The 15,229-nt window shown below is 47.3% G+C and overlaps 1 pseudogene; it reads left to right on the top strand.

Moving 5' to 3' along the window:
* Positions 1–339: 339 nt before the first annotated feature.
* Positions 340–2,263, top strand: LOC109764706 (F-box/LRR-repeat protein At3g03360-like; annotated as a pseudogene).
* Positions 2,264–15,229: the final 12,966 nt, after the last annotated feature.

Raw genomic sequence — 15,229 nt, 5'->3', positions numbered from 1 at the left:
CTCCTCACTTCCAATGCTCATCCAGTTAAAGCCTTGTCTTCTGCATTACTTCTTGTGTGATGGGAAATCTAGAAGGAAAGAAATGCGCACGTTTTCAGAAACAAGGCGACACCGGTGGAGGTCGTCTTGCGAAGCATCAAAGAGGAAATGTCGCTTTGGGCCATTGCAGGTGCCAAGCACTTAAGTAATGTAATGCCGCGAGAATAATACATCTAGTGTTTGCCGCTTGACGGCGTGTGTGTATCAAAACTCTCTTCTTAATTAATGAAAATGGCAAATCTTTTGCCTTGTTAAAAAAAAAAACTTGGAGCCCTTCCCTCACAAGCTTCAAACCCTCGCCACACGAACTGTTCTGAAAAAATGTCCGAGAGACCGCGGCGGCGCCAGTGAGCCAGCCTCCTCTGCGCAGCTGCGCCTGCGCCGCGCCGCCACCGGCCATGGAGATGGAGGCGGCGGCTCCTCTTCCCAAGAAGAGGAGGTCGGAGGTGCCCGGAAGCAACCAACCGGAGGAAATCTCGAGCCACGAGCCGGCGGCGGCGGCCATGGAGGCGCCCGAATCCGACATCGGTGAACCACCGCCTGGAGCTGGAGGGGCAGAAGACGGGGTCGACCACATCAGCGGACTGCCCGACGCCGTCCTCGGCGACATCATCTCCCTCCTCCCCACCAGGGAGGGCGCCCGCACCCAAACCCTCGCCTCCCGGTGGCGCCACCTCTGGCGCTCCGCTCCTCTCAATCTCGACTACTACGACCTCCCCGCCGAAGGTGACGTTCTGATACGCCTCATTTCCCAGATCCTCTCCGCCCACGCTGGCTCCGGCCGCCGCTTGTGCGTCTCCGCGCACCACCTCTACCACCACCCTGCCACCGTGGATGCCTGGCTCCGGTCTGCTGGCCTCAGCAACCTCCAGGAGCTCGAGTTCTGCTGCGCCGGTGATCCACTGGTACTGCCGGCGGTGACGGCGCCTTCCGTTTCTCGTCCAGCCTCCGTCTGGCCACATTCAGCCAATGCCGCTTCCCCGACAGCATCGTCCAGACGCTTCATTTCCCCGAGCTCAAGCAGCTCGCACTTGAAGAGGTCAGCATCTCGGAAGGTTCTCTGCAGAGAGTCATCGCTGGTTGCCCCGTCCTGGAATCCATGCTTCTTAACCACTGCATTGGCTTCGGCTGCATTCGGATCTGCTCCCCAAACCTTAGAACCATTGGCGTACGTGCTGGAAATGCTGGATACCGAGGTAAATTGGTGAAAGTCTCTATTGAGGATGCCCCTTGTCTTGAAAGGTTGCTCCAACTCAACATAACTACGGGCTTGGACATATCGATAATATCAGCGCCCAACCTGGAGACCATGGGCTGCCATCGTTACGATGACTCTTACGGCCTCAGCTTTAAGGTAGCTTTCACCTTCACGTCTAACCTCATTTGTCAGCAGGCAAAATTCATACTATCTGCATTTTTATATGGCCTGATGCAATGTTCCATTCTTCATAGGGATTTCCTACTCTGTTCCCAATGGTGGTACACACTGTCAAGACTTTATCTATCTCTGTTCTTCCTCTCTGTGTGGATATGGTTATTGATCTCATGAGTTGCTTTCCCTGCTTGGAGAAGTTGTATATCCTGGTAACCGTTCAACTGTGATTTGTAGTGTTAACTTTTAAGCTACTCCTTGCATGAACTTTTGTCTTTCCATTTTCAGATACGTTCGTCAGGGAGAAAGAGTTTGTGGTGTCGTAAACACCAGAGTCACATCAGATGCCTTGACATCCGTCTCAAGAAAGTAGTGTTGGCAAATTATCGAGGCATCATGTCAGAAGTTAACTTTGCCATGCTCTTTGTCCTGAATGCTAAAATGCTAGAGTTATTACAGTTTGAGGTTCAAGGCTGGTGCTGTGAAAAGTTCATTGAAAGGCAGCATAGGTTGCTTCAGCTTGGGAACAGGGCTTCCAGAGGTGCTCAATTTGTTTTCACAAAGGATAAATGTCTCCGCAAACTTGAGGACATCAAGCATGTGCGGGATTTGTCTGTAGCTGATCCCTTTGAATGCTGATGTTGACATTTGGTTGTTGTGTACTTTGATGAGTTACTCTTGCTTGTCTAATTATTTGTTTCATCCAAATTTGATCAGGTCTCCTGTTTCTAGTGCTTTGAAGTTCCTAGTGTCCTGGTGCTTTGTGATGTTTAGACTAACTATGCAGAATCTGTAAAAGATGTGGAATTTTTTTTCAGCTAATTGTGCCTAGGCAAGGTTTGCGTGTGCAAAGTTTGAAACCATTCTCTTAATATTTGTTATGCTCTGTACGTTTTCTTAACATCCTGCGTGTTCCCTAAAACTGAGCTACATCCTATAACAGGTCTATTTTATCTGAATGTTCCAAGAACAGGGAACTTTACTTTGTGTCTTGGCTTCTGAACAGATTTTGCATTTGGAACCTTGTGATGTTTAAACCAATTATGTAGAATGTGTAGAGAGTGGGGACAAATTTCCGGCTAATGGTGCCTAGGCAAGGTCTGTGAGTGCAAAGCTTGAAACCATTCTCTTTCTTAATACAGTATTTGTTATGTTGTGTACACTTTCTTGTTTCCTCTAAAACTGAGCTACATCCTACAACAGGTTTATTTTATTCGAATGTTTCAAGCACAGGGAACTTTACTTTGTCTCTGCTCTTTTCATTCAGTAGTACGTACATCTTGGCTTCTCATCATCTTTATTTACGTATTGTATGTGTTCCATGATTTCCATGAGATGACGATCGGATTTTGCATTTGAGAGTATCATTTTACCTGGAGAGCGTAACGAGCATCTATCTAGCCTTGGTTGGAGTCGAGACATGATTGGTGAGAGCGTTTCCACATGATCTGTAGTAGTGCCTATGAGTCCCACGGCTGGAGCTTGCATTTCCTGTAACATTTGTCCCTTCATCTGTCTGCTCCCTTTTGCCCTTCCAGCCTGTATGCCCTTAGGTAAGCAGCCTTCCCGACGTAAGCATGTAAATGATTTTCTGATAATTCCTTGATTTCATAGTACAATTTACTTCATGCATGTTTGCATGGTATTCATTCCTAATAATAGTTTGGATGGATTGAAATCGCATGTTGAAGCCATTCAAGTCAACTTCATATGCTCAATGAGATCCTCGACCTGCAGAGAGGATTACAATGTGCCAATATCTGCAGTTCCTTCTCTGAAGCTCTAATAATAGGCGTACCTTTCACCTTTGTATAGCCAATTCACATGTACTATGTACACAGCAGCTGAAGCATGGTGACCCCGCCGAAGCAGCGCCTCATCCATCATGCGTGATCAGGCAGCGGCAGATCTCACGCATACTGCCTGTTTTCTTCCGCAATCTTTAGAGGCTCGATCAGGAAGAATGGCTCTAAATTGGCATGCAATTCGTACAGTTACCACACCAGGGTGATATATTGGCAGGACCAGGTCGCCGACAAATCGCAAAAAACTACCACAATTGCGTCGAAGTTTGCTGAAAACCACCGAGACGCTATAGCGATACTGAAAACCACCGAGATGCTATAGCAATAGAAAAATCACTGGAAGCGAGATGACATGCATCTCAACTAGTAGTATATGCGCGCTTTGCCGCGCCGTTTTCTTTCATCGATGAGAGATTTACATATAGCGGAGCTGGTGTCTATCATCGGTAGTCTCATTGGTTGTAGTATTGTTGAAGCAATCTTGACCATCTTGAAGCTGTTCCATATAATCTCACAGCAGTCTTGAAGTAATCTTGCCGCAAAATTAGAGCGTGAATGAGTCTTGTTGAAGTAATCTTGCTGGAAAATTAGAGCGTGAAGCAGTTTTGAAGATGTACCATATGATATGTGTTATGTATTTTTCTTCCTCCATTTTTTGGGAAAATAATAAATACGTAAGATAATGTCTTTGTGGTAATTGCTGTTGTCTGTCGTTGGCAGGAGATATGTTGTCCATATGGAAGTTTTCCTTAATTGTCTTAGTTAGCATCCGGTTCCAACTAGCTGCAATGTGTATGCTTGGAACTGTACCACATTCCAAGATACTACAACAAACTAACATATAGGTCAAAACAAACAAATCTCTACTATACTACTTGAAAAGAACGTAAGGTTTCCATTTCACCTTTCTTCCCACCACCCCTTCGTCCAACCTTCCCTGTATAATAATAAATCAACTTAATTTACTTACCTTTTGAACCCGTTCCACTTTAATTTACTTACCAAACTTTGGATCAGAATATAAGGTATCCATGGGCAGAATTTGATAATCATTTATTTACACAATCACATTATTATAGACACGTAAATTAGAAGCCGACGTACTAGAAGATTTGTATCCCGTTGCAATGCACGGGCATTGTTCTAGTATATGAAAAGGTCAGCTCGCATATTTGTAAACCAGGGGGTTTCCACTTCATAGTGACTGCTCCATCTTCGCTCTGAACAAATGGACTGTGTCGTTGTTTGTAGCTGTTGTCCTTTCTTTGGTTTCAGTTAGCGGAGCTCAACAGCCGGCCAACATCCGTTTCCAGCTGAATGACCAACGATACCACAACGGAAAGCAATGAATAATACAACTGAACTTGGTTTTCCATCAGGTGCTAGATTGAGTGAGTTCAGAGTTTGAAAAATGCATGTTCCATGAGAGAAAAAAAGAGAAGCGGAGTAACAACAGATTTGTAAGCTTATGACTAACCACCAGAGAGACAGTTGTGAGATTAAACTCAATGTGGAGAACAAACACATACGTGTATCATATTCTTGGGGATTAACATGTCCAAGACCCCGAAGATCACATCGAGCCACCTGCAACCCATGCACTCTAGAAGCACTATCTGATGGCGGATGGCCTGATGAATGGCAAGGTTCGGATCATTGGAGATAATGTAGTAACTTACCACTGTTGGGAATAGCAAGAAAGTTCCAGCAAACCTTATGGTCATTTGTTCGAATAAATAGATGATCACAAGTACTTTAGCCACTTCATCGCCAAGCCCCATTTGCTTTTCAATGGCTGGTTCAAAGTCTTGGAGAAATTGTCCAGACTGTTGAGGTTGATGATCATTTAAAGCTTTCAATAGAACACACAAATGATAAAAAGACTGGAAGATGCCCCACAAAAATAATACTCCCTTCACTCCAAAAAAAGTGTCTCAACTTTGTACTAACTTGAATACAAAGTTATACTAAAATTAAGACACTTGTTTTTGGAAAGAGCGAGTATCAAGTAGAAACACTCTATTGGAACATCAACATTGCAGAATTTCTTTGGAATTTCCATCTCTAGCCCACCCAACTAAAAATCTTTTGGAGAGTTCATATCACCTTGCTGGGATGGCTTAGGATTGGTTGTCTCCCTGAGATTAAGGGCCATAAATTCATGAGAAGAGACACTCACCACAGTAACGAAAGGTTCACGCGCTAGCTGAAACTGCACAGTCTATATTGTTTCCAGTAAACAACAAATGATTCGAAATGCGCCTCACAGGGATAGCCTGAGGAGGCGGGTCATTGACCCAGATTATAGCTTTGGAGTGATTCTTATAGGGAAAGAGATGTCGTTTGATGCATAGGATAAAGCCTCTTTTGATTTGTAGGAATATTGTAGGAATTTTTATAGGATAGAATTTTTAGAAGAAAAATTCCTCTGGAGCCCTTTGATTTCTAGGAATGGATTTCTATCCTACCTATGTAGGATAGGAATTAATCCTTCGTATTTCAAAGTAAAAAAAAATTAGCCTAGACTCAATGAAGAAATTCATATCCTATGGATCAAATGGCATCTTTTTACTTATAGGAATTGAGATATATGTCATCTCATTTCTTATGATTTTCCTATTTCAATGATATTCCTATGCTATGAACCAAAGGAGGCGTAAGGAATTTTTTCATTGAGTCTAGACTAATATTTTTTCCCTTTAAAATGTGAAGGATTGATTCCTATCATACATAGGGACAAGGATCCGTTCCTACAAAGGCTTCAAAGAAAATTTTCCTTTAAAAATCCTATCCTAAAAGAATTTCTATAAAATTCCTACAAACAAAATGAGGCCTAAAAGTTTGCAACAACCACAGTTTTTCAGCAATTTTTTAACAGAACCTAACTGCTCAGTTGACCCCATTTTGACATGAAATCTGATCAATGGGTCCACTGTAAGTGATGACATGGCGTGAGAAAACTCGCACAGTTTGATGCTTTGATTGAAACGTTAACTTAACTAAGGGACCACATGTCGGTCACTCCCTCCTCTCTTCCCAACCGTGCATCCTAGTCTGCCATCGTCGAGTCGTGTGTTGTAGACTGGTCTGCAACGGGGTGGACACCCTGGCCGGGGGAGGTAGGAGGCGTTCGGGTGTTAGAGCTATATTTGATAGTTAGAGATTTCGCGGGATTAGATAGGAATTATTTTCATCTTATTTATAGGAGGCTTCTTGCCCTTCCAATCTTGTACACTATAGTACCCACCCTCGAGGCTACATACAACATGCATCATATTACGCCAATTCTGTCCCTCTAATCCTCTTGCATGGTATATGCCGCAAGTTCCTGACCTAGCTCCACCACAGTTTCTGCGTCGCGTCTCCCTCGGGGAGGTCGATCTCCATGATCTCCACGGGGTCTGTGCAACCTGTAGCTAGAGTTTGTCCGCCGATCGTGTTGATCGACTGCGTTAGAGAGTCTTTTCCTTGATTCATTAATTGATTTTTTCTCTCTCGTTGATCAATTGGTCGGTGCTTTTTTTGTTTGTCTGATCTAAGATTGGATTGAGTCGCGCGCCATTTACAATGAGCGTCTACTCAATCAACATCTTCATCATCCATTGAGATCAGCTGCATCACAACGTCGGAAGCTGATTGGGCTGCGCATCAGCTGCAACGGCCGCTCGCACCGTTCACGTGCCCATGCACAACGCTGCTATCCAGCCGCACGATGCACGTCGTGGACTTCATCACACCCATCCGTATTTTCTCCATCTGACTAGCTGCGTCCGGTCTGATCAACTGCATATGACACAACTTCGTTGGATCACATGATAATTGTCTTCCGACTATGTGTGCCTCTCCACCAATCGAGCAATGAGTTAATGATGCGTTATTCCTTCTGACCGCAGCGTCGCCGGTTCGAGGTCCTCACCGCCGTTGGACCGACACACCAACAACAACTATGTCTCCCCTACAGGCCATAGCGTCGCTGCACGCGGTCCACTAGTTCGTCCTCAAGCGTTAACATCTACCCCGCTGAGCCACCCCCTAGGCACATGATCAACATCGTTCGCGTATGGTCTTTGTCACATTGTTGGGTTCTTCCTTGCCTGATTCGAGCACCGCCACCGCGCTTATAAAGGCAAGCAACACGGCCCCTCTCGCGCTACCTCTGGTTTCATCACCACATCTTTGTCTTCGTCCAGCACAAGCTTATTGCCAACATCGTCGTTTCTTCCCCGACCACTTTGTCTACTGCAGCAACCGTGGGCAATATTGGAACCTTCTACCCCCATGCCATTTTGCACCACTGCTCGCCTGGAGGCCTCCTTTGCTGGTCCCTCTGACATGGCGTACAACTCGTGCCGGGCCCCGTCTACGCATGCCCGGTGCTGGGAACACTAACACGTTCCTTTGTCCGATGTGTCCCCGGGCTTTGCAAACTCAGTGCGGCGCCTCGTCTACGACGACTTCGACAACATCGTTTTCGACATCAACACCCTCCTTGACACCTGCCTCGATCGCGTTGCCATTTTCATCTTGGTGCACCCCTGCATCCTCGACTACATGGTACTTCCTTGCACCCTTGTCTCCACCTGCGGTTACCTCGACACCGGCTACCCCGACCTCGACATCGACCAAGGTGTCCCTCGCACGACTACCTCGACCATGGCTACACCACCCCACGCTCTCGGCTACCTTGACATCGGCACAAAGGGCTATCACCTCGTTTGAGCAACTCGTCGGCTTCCTCTACAGTCAACGTGCCCGCGACGCAATTGCTCCCGCTTCAATCGTGGGGAGATGTTATAGATATATTTGGTAGTTAGAGATTGCCCAGGACTAGATAGGAATTGTTTCCATCTTATCTCTAGGAGGCTTCTTGCGCTTCAAGTCTTGTATTCTATATATACTCGCCCTAGAGGCTCAATAAAACATGCACCACATTACACCAATTCTCTCCCCTCTAATCCTCTCACATCAGGGCGGCTTGGGCGTGCAGGAGGAGGCCAAGGGGAGGTGTGCCTGGTTGCAGCGAGGCTTGCCGGCAGGAACAGAGGTGGCTGCGGCCGGCTGTCAGCCATGGCACGTCTGGGTGGAGCTGAAGGTGCTCGCCGCCGGGAGAGGTGTTAGTGGTGGCGCTCTCCGGTTGTCGCAGACGGACGTGGGCATATGTGCGGTGGGGGAAGGAAGACGAGGAGGAGCGACACGGGTGTGGGGCTCCGGTTACCCCCACCCTCTCGCCCGGCGACGGGTGGCTGCAGATCGGGCTCGATCCCAACCGGGAGTTACCTCCCCTGACGACCAGGGTTGGCGGTAGGGGATCAGGAGTTGCGTCCCGTGAAAATCAGTATTTTTTTGCAAACTTTAATGTTTTGGTGGTTTTTGACATACTTCAACTAATTTTATGTTTTTTTGCAGTTTAGTTTAACTAGAGTAGATTACCTATACTAGAGCCTGCAATGGCTTGATTAGATGAGCACCTTTCGAAGTATAAAGTGGTTGCGCGGGGGTTGTTCAGAACTGAGAAGGTTCGGGGCAATCGCTCATCCATCAAGACGGCTCCGATAGGGGAGCACCTACGGCGGCACGTCAACGGTTCTTCTGACAATGACAGTGGTCGTTTGATCTCAGAATCTTAATTTTAGTATGTACTTTGTATTTTCAGAGAACTTTAATAATACGTCTGAATCATTTTTGAAAAAAAACATGTGTTGTTGGTGTTTCTGGCCCTCGATAGGACACACCGCCGGTTTCATGCAGGACAAAGAGATGTATTTTTTTTTAGAAAAAAAATGATATGATCTTTTTTCCTTGAGGACAAAGAGATGTTGATCTCCTTCTCCTGCATGTAAGAGCAACTCCAATGTGGCGATCTATTTCGTCCGCGCGCGTCCGTTTGGGTTGGTGCGGATAGAAAAATCGGCCCAACGCGCCGACCGAAACGGACGCGCGTCCGCTTTTTTGTCCGTGTGCCGACCCATTCCCAGCCCATTTTTGAGCCGGATTTGCGTCGGCGCGGACACGAGAAGGACGCGCGCCCGCCCCCCTACTCTTCCCCGTGGCCCGCTGGTCGGTGGCACATTGGCCATCCTCTCCCGTTCCAACAGCAAACCCTCGCCTGCCTCCTTCGTCATCGACGCCGCCGCCCATTTTTCCGGTGACTCTGTTAGCTGCCGGCGCCGCAACATCTCCTCTGCAACGCCGCACCTCCCACGTTGACCGCCACCGCCGTCTTGCCGCCGGGGAACCGAAAGCTTCCCACCCCCGCTCCGCCAGCCGTGACCGCGACCAAGAAGCCGCCTCGCCGCCCCGGCCAGATCCTCACCGGCACGCTTGTCGGACGCCGGCAGGGCAGCTAGCTGGTCCGTGTGCACTGCGACTCCCTTCGTCGGCCGTCTCCTTCGTCGACGCCCGCAGCTGTTCGACAGTTTGCCAAGGTACACAATGGACTCCGCCGACGAGTTCTTTTTTCACAATTTCCTTTGCGACTTTGACGATTCGTCGTCCGATGATGATGAGGAGATCTTGGTTGCCGTGTTGGTCCATCACCACCTCAATAGCCAGCGTCCGGCGTTCCGTAGCTCCATTCCGGGCCACCTTCCGGCGTTAAATCGGAACCGAGAGAGCGGGCATTTCCTTCTTTGGAAGGACTACTTTGACACAACAAATCCGTTGTTCAAACATCAGAAATTTTGCCGCCGTTTCCGTATGAGTAGGCATCTTTTCAACCATATTAGAGAGGGGGTGGTCGGCTATGATGACTATTTCGAGTGCAAAGAGGATGCCGTTGAAAAGATTGGTTTCTCCTCTTATCAGAAATGCACTGCCGCCATCCGAATGCTTGCATACAGAGTGCCCGGTGATCTCATTTGACGAGTATCTCTGTATGAGCGAGTCTACATGCCTAGACTCCCTCTATAAGTTCTGCAAGGCTGTTATTGCTGTGTTTAGCCCCGAGTACTTGAGAGAGCCGACTCCTGAAGATACAACCCGTTTGTTGGCAATGAATGCCAGCAGGGGCTTCCCAGGGATGCTTGGCAGCATAGACTGTATGCACTGGGAGTGTAAGAACTGCCCTTCAGCTTGGCAAGGGCAGTATAAGGGCCATGTCAGGGCTTGCACTGTCATACTTGAGGCCGTGGCGTCTCAAGATCTCTGGATCTGGCACTCTTTTTTGGCATGACCGGATCACACAATGATATCAACGTGCTTCAGCGCTCGCCGATGTTTGCTAGGCTTGCCGAAGGCAACAACCCACCGGTGAATTTTACTATCAACGGCCACAACTACGACAAAGGATACTACCTGGGTGACGGTATCTATCCTCAGTGGACCACTATTGTGAAGACAATCTCCAACCCTGTCGGAGAGAAGAGGAAAAGATTTGCCCAAGAGCAAGAGAGTGCTAGGAAGGACGTCGAGCGTGCCTTTGGTGTTCTGCAATCTCGATGGGGCATCGTTCGGTATCCTGCTAATACTTGGAGCACGCAGAAACTGTGGGAGGTGATGACTGCTTGTGTGATAATGCACAATATGATCGTAGAAGATGAGCACCCGGAATGTCTGTACGATCAAGGGTTTCAGTTTCAGGATGAGAATGTTGTGCCTGAGCATGGAGCAGCGGCAACGTTTGAACGGTTCACCCAATTTCATCATGACATGCGTGATTGGGAAACTCACATGCAACTACAAAATGATTTGGTTGAGCATATGTTGGCTCATGTTGGCAACCAATAGATGTATCTTTTTATTCGGCTTGCAAAACTATGCGTGAACTTTTTACTTTTATTCGGCTTGTAAACTATGCTATTTATTTGGTTGAAACTATGTTATTTATTTGATGGACTATATATTTGCTTGTGAAATAATACAAAAGTTGTGTGTGAAATAATGCAAATTTTGTGTTATATGATGAAAAAGGACGGCCAGCCGGCCACGCCGGCACATATAAATTAGTACGTTGGGCGCATTGCCGACTCAAATCTCAAATCAAGCAGACGCCGGGCGGGCGCCGATCCAAACGAATAAAAATGGACAAAAACGCTTGTCGGCGCACTGGAGTTGCTATAAGACGTCGCCATGCAGTCCTGCACTCTAGCCAGAGTGCACGTTGACGCAGGTCAAGTCAGGTCAAGTCAAGTCAACCGCTGCCACGAGACCGATCAAGTCACGCTGTTTTCCATTGCGGTCAGATAGCGAACGCGCGCAATTTCAGTCTGCCTTACTCTTGCAAACCGTATTTCTACCATTTATTAGTCACCTCCGTTGTTTAGACGCCTGGTGTTGGCAACAATGTCACCTAACCTTAGTAACTACTAGACAATAGTAGAAATTTTACATTTTCTGATAAAAATAATATACTTAATACTCCCTCCATCCGGAATTTCTTGTCGCAGAAATGAAAAAAAAATGTATTTATAACTAAAATATATCTAGATACATCCATTTTTATGACAAGTATTTTTAAACAGATAAAATATTAAAAAATGTTAATTATATCTGCTCCAGCCTAACATAATATCAAGAACTACTTAAGGCACATGGCCTAATAATTATTATAAAGGGAAAAGGAATAGTTGCAGCAAACGTCAGCATCAACCATCATGGACGAGACAACGTAGGGTAATAATGGCAGCTCCAGCACAGACCCTCAAACCTGCTTGCAACCGTCCGGACCATACGGTTCGGACGGGTTGTGCCATTCAACGCGGACCTGTATCGATCAGTTCGACGGTCCCACATACTTTTTCCCGTAAACCGTAGATAAAGTTGGGGGCTTTGCGGGCGTTTGGGCTGCTGTCATGCCCGCGTCTAACCGCCCTCGCCCATCAAAAATCCTCCTCACTTGCCCGCGTGCGTTCCCACCTGGCGTCAGCTGCCTGCATTCATGCCGCCATAGAGCGGCCGCTCCGCAATGACGCCGGCCCAGAGCGGACACAACCTCTCACTGACGCCAACATTGTGAAGAAAATATGCTCTAGAGGCAATAATAAAATTGCTATTTTATATTTCCTTATTCATGACAAAGGTTTATTATTCATGCTAGAATTGTATTGATCGGAAACCTTAATACATGCTAGAATTGTATTATTCATGACAAAGGTTTATTTATGGAGTTTACTAGCAACGAGGGGAAAGGAGTGCATCTACATACCCTTGTAGATCGCGAGCGGAAGCGTTCTAATGAACGGAGTTGATGGAGTCGTACTCGCCGTGATCCAAATCACCGATGACCGAGTGCCGAACGGACGGCACCTTCGCGTTCAACACACGTACGGAGCAGCGACGTCTCCTCCTTCTTGATCCAGCAAGGGGGAAGGAGAGGTTGATGGAGATCCAGCAGCACGACGTCGTGGTGGTGGAAGTAGCGGGATCCCGGCAGGGCTTCGCCAAGCACAAGCGGGACGGAGAGGTGTTGCAGGGGGAGAGGGGAGGCGCCAGGGGTTGTGGTACTGCTGCCCTCCCTCCCCCCACTATATATAGGCCCCCTGGGGGGGGGGGGGCGCCGGCCCTGGATCCCATCTACAAGGGGGCGGCGGCCAGGGGGGAAACTCCCCCCCCCAAGCCCATGGGGGGGCGCCCCAGCCCACTAGGGGCTGGTTCCCTTCCCACTTCAGCCCATGGGGCCCTCCGGGATAGGTGGCCCCACCCGGTGGACCCCCGGGACCCTTCCGGTGGTCCCGGTACAATACCGGTGATCCCCGAAACTTTCCCGGTGGCCGAAACTTGACTTCCTATATATAATTCTTCACCTCCGGACCATTCCGGAACTCCTCGTGACGTCCGGGATCTCATCCGGGACTCCGAACAACTTTCGGGTTTCCGCATACTAATATCTCTACAACCCTAGCGTCACCGAACCTTAAGTGTGTAGACCCTACGGGTTCGGGAGACATGCAGACATGACCGAGACGCCTCTCCGGTCAATAACCAACAGCGGGATCTGGATACCCACGTTGGCTCCCACATGTTCCACGATGATCTCATCGGATGAACCACGATGTCGAGGATTCAATCAATCCCGTATACAATTCCCTTTGTCAATCGGTACGTTACTTGCCCGAGATTCGATCGTCGGTATCCCAATACCTTGTTCAATCTCGTTACCGGCAAGTCACTTTACTCATACCGTAATGCATGATCCCGTGGCTAACTCCTTAGTCACATTGAGCTCATTATGATGATGCATTACCGAGTGGGCCCAGAGATACCTCTCCGTCATACGGAGTGACAAATCCCAGTCTCGATCCGTGTCAACCCAACAGACCCTTTCAGAGATACCCGTAGTGTACCTTTATAGTCACCCAGTTACGTTGTGACGTTTGGTACACCCAAAGCACTCCTACGGCATCCGGGAGTTACACGATCTCATGGTCTAAGGAAAAGATACTTGACATTGGAAAAGCTCTAGAAAACGAACTACACGATCTTTTGTGCTATGCTTAGGATTGGGTCTTGTCCATCACATCATTCTCCTAATGATGTGATCCCGTTATCAATGACATCCAATGTCCGTAGTCAGGAAACCACGACTATCTGTTGATCAACGAGCTAGTCAACTAGAGGCTTACTAGGGACACGTTGTGGTCTATGTATTCACACATGTATTACGATTTCCGGATAACACAATTATAGCATGAACAATAGACAATTATCATGAACAAAGAAATATAATAATAACCATTTATTATTGCCTCTAGGGCATATTTCCAACAGTCTCCCACTTGCACTAGAGTCAATAATCTAGTTACATTGTGATTAATCGAACACCCATAGCATTCTGGTGTTGATCATGTTTTGCTCTAGGGAGAGGTTTAGTCAACAGATCTGCTACATTCAGGTCCGTATGTACTTTACAAATATCTATGTCTCCATTTTGAACACTTTCACAAATGGAGTTGAAGCGACGCTTGATATGCCTGGTCTTCCTGTGAAACCTGGGCTCCTTCGCAAGGGCAATAGCTCCAGTGTTGTCACAGAAGAGAGTCATCGGGCCCGACGCATTGGGAATCACCCCTAGGTCGGTAATGAACTCCTTCATCCAGATTGCTTCTTGCGCTGCCTCTGAGGCTGCCATGTACTCCGCTTCACATGTAGATCCCGCCACGACGCTTTGCTTGCAATTGCACCAGCTTACTGCCCCTCCATTCAAAATATACACGTATCCGGTTTGTGACTTCGAGTCATCCAGATCTGTGTCGAAGCTAGCGTCGACGTAACCCTTTACGACGAGCTCTTCGTCACCTCCATAAACGAGAAACATATCCTTAGTCCTCTTCAGGTACTTCAGGATATTCTTGACCGCTGTCCAGTGTTCCATGCCGGGATCACTTTGGTACCTTCCTACCAAACTTACGGCAAGGTTTACATCAGGTCTGGTACACAGCATGGCATACATAATAGACCCTATGGCCGAGGCATAGGGGATGACACTCATCTTTTCTCTATCTTCTGCCGTGGTCGGGCATTGAGCCGTGCTCAATTGCACACCTTGCAATACAGGCAAGAACCCCTTCTTGGACTGATCCATATTGAACTTCTTCAATATCTTGTCAAGGTACGTACTCTGTGAAAGACCAATGAGGCATCTTGATCTATCTCTATAGATCTTGATGCCTAATATATATGCAGCTTCTCCAAGGTCCTTCATTGAAAAACACTTATTCAAATAGGCCTTTATACTTTCCAAGAATTCTATATCATTTCCCATCAATAGTATGTCATCCACATATAATAAGAGAAATGCTACAGAGCTCCCACTCACTTTCTTGTAAACACAGGCTTCTCCATAAGTCTGTGTAAACCCAAACGCTTTGATCATCTCATCAAAACGAATGTTCCAACTCCGAGATGCTTGCACCAGTCCATAGATGGAGCGCTGGAGCTTGCATACCTTGTTAGCATTCTTAGGATCGACAAAACCTTCCGGCTGCATCATATACAATTCTTCCTTAAGAAAACCGTTAAGGAATGCCGTTTTGACGTCCATTTGCCATATCTCATAATCATAGAATGCGGCAATTGC

This window comes from Aegilops tauschii, chromosome 7, assembly GCF_002575655.3.
Source record: "Aegilops tauschii subsp. strangulata cultivar AL8/78 chromosome 7, Aet v6.0, whole genome shotgun sequence".
Lineage (NCBI taxonomy): Eukaryota > Viridiplantae > Streptophyta > Magnoliopsida > Poales > Poaceae > Aegilops > Aegilops tauschii.
Note: the sequence above shows the minus strand (reverse complement) of the source record. Positions and strands in the feature narration are given on the sequence as shown.